The sequence below is a fragment of the Hypanus sabinus genome, chromosome 6 (genome assembly GCF_030144855.1).
Source record: "Hypanus sabinus isolate sHypSab1 chromosome 6, sHypSab1.hap1, whole genome shotgun sequence".
Lineage (NCBI taxonomy): Eukaryota > Metazoa > Chordata > Chondrichthyes > Myliobatiformes > Dasyatidae > Hypanus > Hypanus sabinus.
In genome coordinates this window covers 15,699,371-15,711,807 of record NC_082711.1, presented here as the reverse complement: position 1 = coordinate 15,711,807, position 12,437 = coordinate 15,699,371, and the positions used below count along the sequence as shown (strand labels likewise).

The window sequence follows — 12,437 nt, the reverse complement described above, 5'->3', positions numbered from 1 at the left end:
GGCATTCAACAAACTCACTCTCTTGAGATCCATTGCAAAAATGATTTTCCCAATCTACCTGCATGTTAGACTCTCCCACGACTATAACACTGCCTTTTTGACACACCTTTTCTATCTCTCGCTATAATCTGTAGTCCACATACCAGCTACTGTTTACAGGCCTGTATATGACTGCCAGAGTCCTCTTACCCTTGCAGTTTCTTAACTCAACCCACAAGGATTTAGCATCTTCCAATTCTATGTCACATAATTCTTCTGATTTGATGCCATTCTTTATCAACATACCACCCCCTTCTGCCTATCTTCCTATCCCTTCAATACAACGTGCAACCTTGGACATTCAACTCCCAACTACAACCACAATTCAGTAATGGCCACAACATCATACCTGACAATCTGTAAAAGTACAATGTATGCGGGATGGTTTTCTGCACCAACATGTCAAGGAACCAACTAGAGAGCAGGCCATTCTAGATTGGGTATTGAGCAATGAGGAAGGGTTAGTTAGCCCCTTGGATAAGAGTGACCATAAGATGGAGAGTGACATAGTTAATTCAGAAACAAAGGTTCTGAACTTAAAGAAGGGTAACTTTGAAGGTATGAAACGTGAATTAGCTAAGACAGACTGGCAAATGATACTTAAAGAGTTGACAGTAGATATGCAATGGCGAGCATTTAAAGATGCCATGGATGAACTACAACAATTGTTCATTCCAGTTTGGCAAAAGAATAAACCAGGGAAGGTAGTACACCCGTGGCTGACAAGGGAAATTAGGGATAATATCAAGTCCAAAGAAGAAATATATAAATTAGCAAAAAAAAGCGGCACACCTGAGGACTGGGAGAAATTCAGAGACCAGCAGAGGAGTACAAAGGGCTTAATTAGGAAAGGGAAAAAAGATTATGAGAAAAAGCTGGCAGGGAACATAAAAACTGATTGTAAAAGTTTTTATAGATATGTGAAAAGAAAAAAATTGGTCAAGACAAATGTAGGTCCTTTACAGTCAGAAACAGGTGAATTGATCATAGGGAACAAAGACATGGCAGACCAAATGAATAACTACTTTGGTTCTGTCTTCACTAAGGAGGACATAAATAATCTACTGGAAATAGTAAGGGACCAAGGGTCTAGTGAGATGGAGGAACTGAAGGAAATGCATGTTAGTAAGGAAGTGGCGTTAGGTAAATTGAAGGGATTAAAGGCAGATAAATCCCCAGGGCCAGATGGTCTGCATCTCAGAGTGCTTAAGGAAGTAGCCAAGAAATAGTAATCTGCCTTCCTGTTCTTGCCACCAAAGTGGATAACCTCACATTTATCCACATTAAACTGCATCTGCCATACATTTGCCCACTCACCCAACCTGTCCAAGTCACCCTGCATTCTCATAACATTCTCCTGACATTTCACACTGCCACCCAGCTTTGTGTCATCAGCAAATTTGCCAATGTTACTTTTAATCCCTTCATCTAAATCATTAATGTATATTGTAAACAGCTGCAGTCCCAGCATCGAATCTCGCAGTACCCCACTGGTCACAGCCTGCCATTCTGAAAAGGACCCGTTAATCGCTACTCTTTGTTTCCTGTCAGCCAGCCAATTTTCAATCCATGTCAGTACTCTGCCCCCAATACCATGTGCCCTAATTTTGCCCACTAATCTCCTATGTGGGACTTTATCAAAAGCTTTCTGGAAGTCCAGGTACACTACATCTACTGGCTCTTCCCTGTCCATTTTCATAGTTACATCCTCAAAAAACTCCAGAAGATTAGTCAAGCATGATTTTCCCTTCATAAATCCATGCTGACTCAGACCGATCCTTCTACTGCTATCCAAATGTGTCGTAATTTCCTCTTTTATAATTGACTCCAGCATCTTTCCCACCACTGACATCAGGCTAACCGGTCTACAATTCCAAGTTTTCTCTCTCGCTCCCTTCCTGAAAAGTGGGACAACATTAGCCACCCTCCAATCAGCAGGAACTGTTCCTGAATCTATAGAACATTGGAAAATTATTACCAATGCGTCCACCATTTCTAGAGCCACCTCTTTATGTACCCTGGAATGCAGACCATCAGGTCCCGGGGACTTATCAGCCTTCAGACTCAACACTCTATCCAACACCGTTTCTTGCCTAATATAAATTTCCTTCAGTTCATCCTTTATCCTAGTTCCTTTGGCCACTATTACATCTGGGAGATTGTTTGTGTCTTCCCTAGTGAAGACAGATCCAAAGTACCTGTTCAACTCGTCTGCCATTTCCTTGTTCCCCATAATAAATTCACCTGTTTCTGTCTTCAATGGCCCAATTTTGTCTCAACTATTTTTTGCTATTCACATACCTAAAGAAGCTTTTACTATCCTCCTTTATATTCTTGGCTAGTTTACCTTCGTACCTCATTTTTTCTTGGCGTTTTGCCTTTTTTGTTACCTTCTGTTGCTCTTTAAAAGCTTCCCAGTCCTCCGGTTTCCCAATCATCTTTGCTATGTTATACTTCTTCTCTTTTATTTTTATACTGCCCTTTACTTCCCTCGTCAGCTACGGCCGCCCCTTACTCCCCTTAGGATCTTTCTTTCTCTTTGGAATGAACCGATCCTGCATCTTCAGCATTATTCCCAGAAATACTTGCCATTGTTGTTCCACTGTCTTCCCTGCTAGGGTATTGTTCCATTGAACTTTGGCCAGCTCCTCCCTCATAGCTCCATAGTTCCCTTTGTTCAACTGTAATACTGACACATCTGATTTTCCTTTCTCCTTCTCAAATTGTAGGTTAAAACATATCATATTATGGTCACAACCTCCTAATGGTTCCTTTACCTCGAGGTCCCTGATCAAATCTGGTTCATTACACAACACTAAATCTAGAATTGCCTTCTCCCTGGTAGGCTCCATTACAAGCTGTTCTAGAATCCATCTCGGAGGCACTCCACAAACTTGGGGTCCAGTACCATTCTGATGCTCCCAGTCTACCTGCATGTTGAAATCCCCCATGACAACTGTATCATTACCTTTGCGACATGCCAATTTTAACTCTTCATTCAACTTACACCCTACATCCAGACTGCTGTTTGGGGGCCTGTAGATAACTCCCATTAGGGTCTTTCTACCCTTAAAATTTCTCAGTTCTATCCATACTGACTCTACATCCCCAGATTCTATGTGTTCCCCCCCCCCCCGCAAGGGACTGAATATCATTCCTCACCAACAGATCCACCCCACCCCCTCTGCCAGTCAGTCTGTCCTTTCGATAAGATGTATATCCTTGAATATTCATTTCCCAGGCCCTGTCCGCTTGAAGCCATGTCTTTGTTATTCCCACAACATCGTACTTGCCAATTTCCAACTGAGCCTCAAGCTCATCTACTTTATTCCTTATACTTTGTGCATTTATATATAATACTTTTAATTCGTTACTCCCCTCTCCTTTCATATCAATTCCTATTCCACTTGGCCATACTGTATGATCTCTTCTTGAGCTTTCTACTCCTTTGATTCTGTTGTCCTTTTTAACTTTTCTTATTTTCACTTTCCCTTTAACTCCATCCTTATATTTCCAGTTCATCCCCTCCCCCCCACCACTTAGTTTAAACACATCCGTGTTGCAATGGCAAACCTGTCTGCCAGAATGCTGGTCCCCCGCCTATTAAGGTGCAACCTGTCCCTTTTGTCCCTATCCCAAAACAGATTCCAGTGGTCCAAGAATGTAAATCCTTGCTTCCTGCACCAGTTCCTCAGCCACACATTCAGATCCATTATCTCCCTGTTCCTGCCCTCACCAGAACTGGAAGCAAACCAGAGATAACCACCCTGAAAGTCCTGCTTTTCAGCCTTCTTCTGACTTCTCTGAAGTCCCGCTGCAGAATGTCCTTCCTCTTCTTCCCGAAGTCATTTGTGCCAACATGCACTACCACTTCCAGCTGTTCACCTTCCCCATTGAGGATTCCCTGCAATCGGTCCTTGATGTCCTGGATCCTAGCACCAGGGAGGCAACACACCATCCTTAAATCTCGCCTGTTGCCGCAGAAACCCCTTTCTGTACCTCTTACTATGGAGTCCCCTACTACCTACTCTTCCTGATGTCTGACTCCTCGGCTCTACTTCTGCACCAATTTTCGGCTCGCAGACCTGTCCGCCTCACAGACTGGCAGTATCTTCTGTTCTGACAGCTTCCAAGAGGGTGAACCTGTTTACGAGAGGTACAACCCCTGGGGTCTCCTGTACTTCAAGCATCCTTTCCTTCCTCATCATCGCCCCCTTTCTCTCTTCCGGTATCCTCGGTGTAATGACCTCACTGTAGGTCCTGTCCAGAAAACTCTCATTTTCATGGATAAACCTGAGGTCATCCAGTTCTTTCCTCAGTGCTGCAACATGCTCCTTCAGAAGCTGAATCTGGACACACTTTCCACAGCTGTAGCAGCCGGGGGTACCATCACTGTCCCTGACCTCCCACATCATGCACATAGCACACTGAATCAGCTTAGCGGTCATGTCTTCACCCTCTCCAATTGTGACTGGCGTAGTCTCTTCACTCAGCCTCCTCACTGAAGACTCTCGAGCCAAAGACTGGCACTTTTCACACCAGGCACGTCCCTTGACCAGGCCGCTTCCCAACAGGAGACTGCTAGTGAGGGTTAAAAAGCCACTTCCTGAGACACCCAGGAAGAGAAGGGGTTCATATACTTTGCTCAAAATTTAAACACAGTATGCATAACCTAGAGTTTGAGGCACAAAACAATCCCTCTTTTTTTTCCTCTTGCACCAAATTTGCACACTAACTGAATGTCTGTCGTCATCTCTGTTAATTTTGCACTCTGTTAGGGTTCTGTAAAAACTGGTTTATTAACTGTTTTACTTTTGATCGATTAGTATTCCCTCTATTTCTTTTGGTTTTAATATCCCTTTTAATTGTTTTAATGGAATTTATTATGGGGTAAATATTAGTCAGAGCAGTGGGAATTCTTCACTCTTTTTCATATTATACTATGGGTTGTATTATGTTTACTTAGAATACATACATTTAATATAAAATCCAAAAGAACACCATGTTTTATAGTATAACATTCCCTTAAAAGCTGTAATTTGGGCATAATAATGTTTATTTTTTCACATGTTTATAAAGTGAATAATTACAACTTTAATTTTACCTAACTTAAAGAGCTTTTAAATTTTAACATGTTGTTCAAGTCTCAAGTAAGATAAAAAAAACACAGAAGTCAAAATAAATCTAAGTGTTAATATATATCAAAGTGTTACGCATGTAGAATTACACAAACTAAATCTCTGAAGCAAAAGCTGTGTTCAAATCTTACTTGCTCCAACACCGTTTTTCAGTTTGAACAGAAAATGAAAAGCTTGTGACTTATTTCACTACAGATTGCAACCCAATGGCCTTAGTTACCCACTGTCAACACAGAATGTTGCAATGCTTGTGCGAACCAACTATTATCTATTATCTACTCCACCCATTTGAAAAGATGAAACGAAATCTAAACAACCCTGGAATTTACTCAGCAAATAACTAATGAAGAGCACAAGTTATCTAAAAGAAAATTACTAGGCAATGCAGTAAGTTTATTAAGCCAGTGCTAGTATGATTCATCTCAAGGTCCAGACTTCCTGCTACATACAACAATACTCTGAAAATAGGACTGAGGCTTCACATGATGCCCCTGAAGCTGATAGTTAAGGATCAACATTATTCAAGGTAGTTGATGAATTGCAATAGGTATGGTTCATATATATTTTTGTTAATTATATTCATAGCAAATGTCGTATGAATAAAAAATTATTCAGTACAGAATAAAAAGGTATAGGAAAGGATGGTTCTGACATTGGAATGGTGTAGAGAAATGCTGATGCATGACCAGCAACAGTAACCTACATGGTCATAATTAATAACAGTAAATAAACCAAAGAAAAATTGATGGACATGTGAAAGAGACAGCATATTACAAGTGTATCGAAAAATAAAGACAGACAAGAGGCAACAGGATTAAGGGTAGTGCTGTATTGGGACTGGCACATAACTGATGAGCCAACTGATCTCCTCTATTGTTATAAATATAATAAACATACAAAATCTGAGGGATCTTGACAGGGTGGAAGATGTTTCCTTTAGTATGGTAATATATTAAAAATAAGCAGGAACAATACAAGTTAGATTTGAAATATATCTTTTTCTCTCAGAGGCTTAAGTATCTGGAACTTACCCCGAAGGTTCATGTAAGCTAAGTCTTTAACTATCTTTAAGGCAAATTAGTAAGGTAGAGAATTATTCATTAAAGTTGAGCTATAATAAAATGAGAGAGAGAGAGATTAAGATTATACAACAATCAGTACAGTCGGCCCTCCTTATCCGCGAGGGATTGGGTCTGGGACCTCTCGCGGATACCAAAATTCGCAGATGCTCAAATCCCTTATTCAACCTGTAACAATGCAGTGGATCTTAGGACCCAGCGGAACCCAAGACCTTATTTAACCTGTCTCAGGGCAGTGGATATTAGGACCCAGGGGTAGAGATCTGAATGCACAGTGTTTCTGTTCACGAAAATAATCACAATAACAATTGAAAATAAAATGGAAATAATAAAGCGATTGAAAAGAGGTGAAACGCCATCGGTCATTGGAAAAGCGTCAGGCTACTTCGGTCAACAATCGGAATAATTTTAAAGGATAAAGGCTGTGCCCCAATGAAAGCTACAATTATTACTAAGCAACACAGTGGTTTAATTCTTGGGTTTTGGGGTTTTGGGTTTTTGATCCTCCACATCAACCCGGCACGGTGCAGAGCGCACTCCATAGCAATCTGTCACTAGATCGAACTCGGGAACTTCCCAAGCCCTGCGCTGAAACATGTGCTCTTAAGTCTTTTATATGCATAGAAAGGTAAAATATATACTATATACAAATGGAAACGTTTGACTGACACTAAATAATATCAGATGTACCTATTCCGACTTACTTAGTAAGAGAACTTCCGATTTTTTCGATCCCGATCCAAAATAACCCACACACATCCTCCAGTATACTTTAAACCATCTCTAGATTACTTTTAATACCTAATACAATGTAAATGCTATGTAAAATAGTTGTTATACTGCATTGGTTAGGGAATAATGACAAGAAAAAAAGTCTGTACATGCTCAAACAACAAGTGCTGGAAGAGCACTTCCGGGTTTTTGCGATTTTGCGATAAGGAGGGCCGACTGTACTATATTAACTTCATCAGTCGCCAATTAGAAGACCTTAATTTTTTGTTGTCATCCCATTTAAGTTAGAAAATAACTTTTCAGAAAATAGACAATAGGTGCAGGAGTAGGCCATTTGGCCCTTTGAGCCAGCACCACCATTCAATGGGATCATGGCTAATCATCCACGATCAGTACCCCGTTCCTGCCTTCTCCCCATATCCCTTGACTCTGCTATCTTTAAGAGCTCTATCTAACTCTTTCTTGAAAGCATCCAGAGAATTGGCCTCCACTGCCTTCTGAGGCAGAGCTCTCAACTCTCCACAACTTCCACAACTCTCTGGGTGAAAAAGTTTTTCCTCAACTCCGTTCTAAATGGCCTAGCCCTTATTCTTAAAAATATTCTTGAAATAAATGAAGTGTTTTTTTTTAAAAAAAACCCTTCGTACTCTGCATGGAAAGAAAAATATGACAAAAATAGAACAAGCATGGAGAAAAATACAAGTTAAATGGTTTTTACGGTGACACACTGGATCCAGGAGGAATTCAGCGACTCAGGCAGCATCTAAGGAGGGAAATTAATATTTGACATTTTGATTCAAGATGCTACATCTGGTCCAGATCAATTCTGAATGACCAATTTCCCTTTGTAGATGGAGAAACAAGAGACTGCAGGAGCTGGAATCTGTTACTCCCCCCATGAATGCTGCATGCCCCACTAATTTTCTTCAGCAGTTTGTTTGTTGATCCAGATTCCAACATCTGCAGTCTCATGTCTCTAAATGTCTTTTTGCTGTATTATTCAATAATTGCATAAAGGTGAGAAATTACATCTGTCTAAACATGTTTCAGATGTGACAATAGGAGTACAAGTTATTTCCCAAAGTAATTTGAAAATAAACCAGAATAAAGGATTTTTTTCTTATAAGAAAATTTCACACAAACGTTCATGTTATTATTTTTCACTTCAGATAGAAAGTGATATCAGAGAAAGGTAGATTTTTAAACCTACTTTACAACAAACATTTCGAAAAACCTTTACTTCAAGAAATTAAAACAACTGAAATATGAACTTTAAAGCAGTTGTTATCAGTCAGGTGATCTTTTTAAAGCTACATATATGAGAAAATATTAATAGTTTACTCCATAAACAGTTGCAAGAAAAAGTTTGTGAACTCCCTAGTTTTCTGCATTAATTACTCATAAAATGTGGTCTGATCCTCATCTAAGTTACAATAATAGATAAACACAATCTGCCTGAACTAACAACACATAGACAATTGAACTTCTTCTCATTGATACTGAGTACACCATTTAAAATCACCATCTAGGTTCAAAAGTATGTGAACCTCTTGGGATAATGCCTTCTACAAAAGCTATTTGAAGTCAGGTGTTCCATTCAATTACATGAAATTGGAGGTGTGGGTTGTCCAGGTGCCCTGCCCTATATAAAAAAAAGACACGCTAAGTCAGGTTACTGACAGAGCCTGCTCTTCTCAAGAAACATCAATTTTTGATGTTTCAATCAAGACAACTTTTTTGAGGACCTTACAAAAAGAATTATAGAGACGCATAGAGCTGGAAAAGGCTACAAATGCATTTCTAAAGACCTGAGTGTTCATCAGTCCACATTAATAGAAACTGCCTACAAATGAAGGAAATTCAGTACTGTCGCTACTCTTCCGAGGAGTGGGCATCCTGCAAAGATCACACCAATGCTGAAGGAAGTGAAAAAGAACCCAAGGATAATACCAAAAGACCTGAAGTAACCTCTAGAACTTGTTAAAGACTCTGTTCATGTGCCCACTATAAGGAAAACATTGAACAAGAATGGTGTTCATGGAAGGACAGCATGGAGGAAACCACTGCTCTGCTTGTACGTCTCAAGTTTGCAAAAGACCACCTAGATGTTCCACAACACTTCTGGGTCAATGTTCTATGGACAGATAAGACAAAAGTTGAACTTTCTGGCAGAAATGTACACTGCCATGCTTGGACAAAAAAGGGCACTACACACCAACACCAAAACCTCATCCCAACTATGAAGCATGGTGGAAGGAGCATCATGGTTTGGAACTGCTTTGCTTTGCTGGTCAGCTTGCGATCATTGAGGGAACAATGTATTCTGAATTGTGTCAATACATTCTACAGGAGAATGTTAATAGAAGATAGATAATGCAAAAGATAATGATCTGAAACACAAGAGTAAATCAACAACAGAATGGTTTAAAAAGAAAAGTTGTATTTTGGAATGCAAGTCAGAATCGTGACTTTAACCCAATTGAGATGCTGTGACATGACCTGAAATGGGTTGTTCATGCAAGGTATCCCAGAAATATCCCAAGAATAGCAGGTAACTGCAATTGTATAAAGCAACTGATCTTTTTCAGTTAGAGTTAATCCACATGATGTATATGTAGGTTTCTCATTCTAAATAAATAAATTCTAATAAACCAAACTTTATCAAATCAAAAGACTCCAGGGATGATACGACCCAGGAGATGAAAAATCACAAAACATCAAATTTCTAAGTTGTTTATATACATAACAAACGAGCAAATGTGCCAGGGAAGGGGTGGTCAGAGGGTACCAGGCTGGCAGAAGAAAGTGAATGTATGATTTCAGGACATTCAAAGGACTTTGCACTTTACAAGTAATTAAGAGCAACAAACAATTAGGTTCATTTGCAGCTAATTAGGTAACTGAAGCTCAAGCTATTGTTGTCATAAAGCAAACCATTAAGAATTGGAAATCCTGAATGCCAGATAATTTTTCTCGCAATGACAGCCATAGACAGAAATCAGTCTAAGTTTGAAAATGAATGCAATTAGACAAAATGGAAAGGCCATACAATTCCAACTAAAATAAAATTAAGGAAATTTAACCAAAAAGCATTTAACCATTTCTTTTAAATCTGCTTCCTGGTCCAATGGCCTGAGGGTTCACATAAAAGTTAAAATATATCTCATTACCTCATCTCAGGATATAGCTAAGAGTCATCCAGGTCTTATTGCAAAAGGATAGATCATTGGTGAAATAGTTAAAAATATCTGGACATAACTCATCACCTTAAATATAAATAGAGAGAAATCTCTAGCACTGATGAGGGCCGGCAATAAAAAGGTCTTTTTTTCACATGTATGCTTTGAAGTCCTTTTCTTTTCCTACCCATGTAAACAATTTAACAATTTAATGACTTGGATGAAAGCACAGTGGTGCTTCTAGTAGACTACATAGGTTTCCTCTGTAACACAAACAAAAACGCTGGAAGAATTCAGCAGACCCTTCAAGAGTGTGTTGCTTAGATTTCCAGCATCTGCAAATTTTCTCGTTTAGGTTCCCACTGTACACAGTTTCCTTACACATCCCAAAGACATACAAATTGGCAAGGAAGTAGGCTACTCTAAATTAGCCTCAGAATATAGCTAAGTGCTAGAATCAGTGGGACATTAATGGGAATCTGGGAAAAGTTGTTATGGGGAAAGATAAGTGGAAGAACAGGATTGTTCTGAGGTAACATACTTGATGGGCTGGGTAGCCACCTTCAGTGTCATAGGGAATTACAAAATATTGTGAGTATTTGCAAATTGTAAAGTTGAGTCAAACAGTAGGATATGTTGATAGAATTTACTAAAAGGCAACCAGCATACCTATGTATCAAGTTTCAATATGGAGTGCCCTTGGGTTAGCCACTCATTGCAGTTCTGTGAAAGACAAATTGCCTTCTTAATAGTAAGAGATGAGGTGTATTTAAGTTCTGTGGTCTTTAACTGAAGTCTATTTTTCTACCCAATAAAGTCTGAGATTTTGGTTAAAAGTAAAGAGAATTCAGATCTGTATGAAAGGTCTAAAAGTTTTCCTGATATTGGTTTATGGAAAATGTAGTTTATAAAGATACTAAAACTCAAATACAATTAGACTAAATAACAACTTAGAATGCAATCACATACACTTAATTTTGACCTGCTAAAATGAAATCCCTCCATACATGTATCTCAATGATTGTGGAGCACAATTACATTTAAACCTCGTTTACTTGAGGCATTCCACAAAAATGAGACATTATCTACCTAAATTATGTAATTATTTTATCACCTGCACGCTTTCAATTAAAAGCAGGCATTCGTTGCTTATTTAAGGATGTACTTCCATTTGTTCTGATCACCCCAACGCTCCATCTATCCTGAAAAGGCTTGTGTGTAAACTGTATTCCACCAAACTCCTTCCTTCTCTCAAAGTTGAACATTAGCAGGTGCACAGCCACCCCTCCCCCAACTAATTGCAACATTTATTCAATGAAATTATATTCATTTGTGGATGACAATAAATTTTAATTAACATATTCGTTACCTCAGAATCTGGAGTTTAAAAGGCAGTTTTTCTTAAAGGAAAAACAAGTTCCTAAGCGCATTTAATCAGATAGAGGGACTTAAATATAAATGATTATTTTTCTATGTTATTTGCTCAATTGGCAAATACCCTGCAAACCGATTGCACAAATGCTGTGCAGATACTGTTCAAAATAAGTCCGATATTCAAAAGATTACCGGAGCTCAAGCGCACTAGGAAAAAAATTGACATTTGCGGTTGTGATGATGGTTTCTTGATCGACGTTTACGTAATCAATATGCAGATTAATCATTTTCTGGCTGAGGATCAAGAGCAAACCGAAATATCGTCTTCTAAATTATGTTGTACTCACTTGAGTTGCGTTTAATAATATTTAAGTCGTCTCATTTCTGTCACAGTCACGACGTCCATTTACGAATAGTGCCAAGGAAAAGAGTCGCCATTAGTTCTGCACCTTCTGAGTTGCTAACAGGAAACGCACTTTCAACCTTACAAGCAGGAAATGGATTATCAAATCTTAACATTTTCCTTCCTGTGCACCGACGTCTTAGTTGACAAGCCAGGGCAATCGGGATTTCCCAGAAGCATAGCTGGGAATGAGGATCAGTCATGGTATTGCGTTAAAATAAACACAAATATAGTTTAAGTGTGGATTAATATCCAAAACTACTACAACTGAAATACCCTGGATGCGAACATTTGAAATCATAGAACCAAACGGCTTAATTATTGGGCAGTACATGTGGAAAGATAAAGGATTGCCATTTCGGGCCGACGACACCACGGAATCAAACTAACGTGTTGAGTATTTCAAGGCATGATATAATTTCAGAAATGTTTTAGTTTGGCCGGCCTTACTAATTCATAGATTTACTATTTTCATCGTTCGATATTAAGGCAT

The 12,437-nt window shown here is 39.0% G+C and overlaps 1 protein-coding gene across 6 annotated transcripts in view; it reads right to left on the bottom strand.

Annotated features, from left to right (window-relative positions):
* Positions 1–12,031, bottom strand: part of LOC132395329 (meiosis-specific coiled-coil domain-containing protein MEIOC-like) — a 102,734-nt gene extending 90,703 nt beyond the window's left edge. For 2 of the 6 annotated variants that reach the window (XM_059971771.1, XM_059971774.1), the window contains exons 1-2: positions 11,889–12,006; positions 6,209–6,288 (exon numbers count right to left, since the gene is read on the bottom strand). The gene's annotated coding sequence lies outside the window, so the exon portion shown is untranslated. Of the gene's footprint in view, positions 1–6,208; positions 6,289–11,888 lie in introns of all 6 variants that reach the window. The other 4 variants (XM_059971768.1, XM_059971772.1, XM_059971773.1 and 1 more) reach the window with 3 other exon arrangements.
* Between the last annotated feature and the right edge of the window lie 406 nt (positions 12,032–12,437).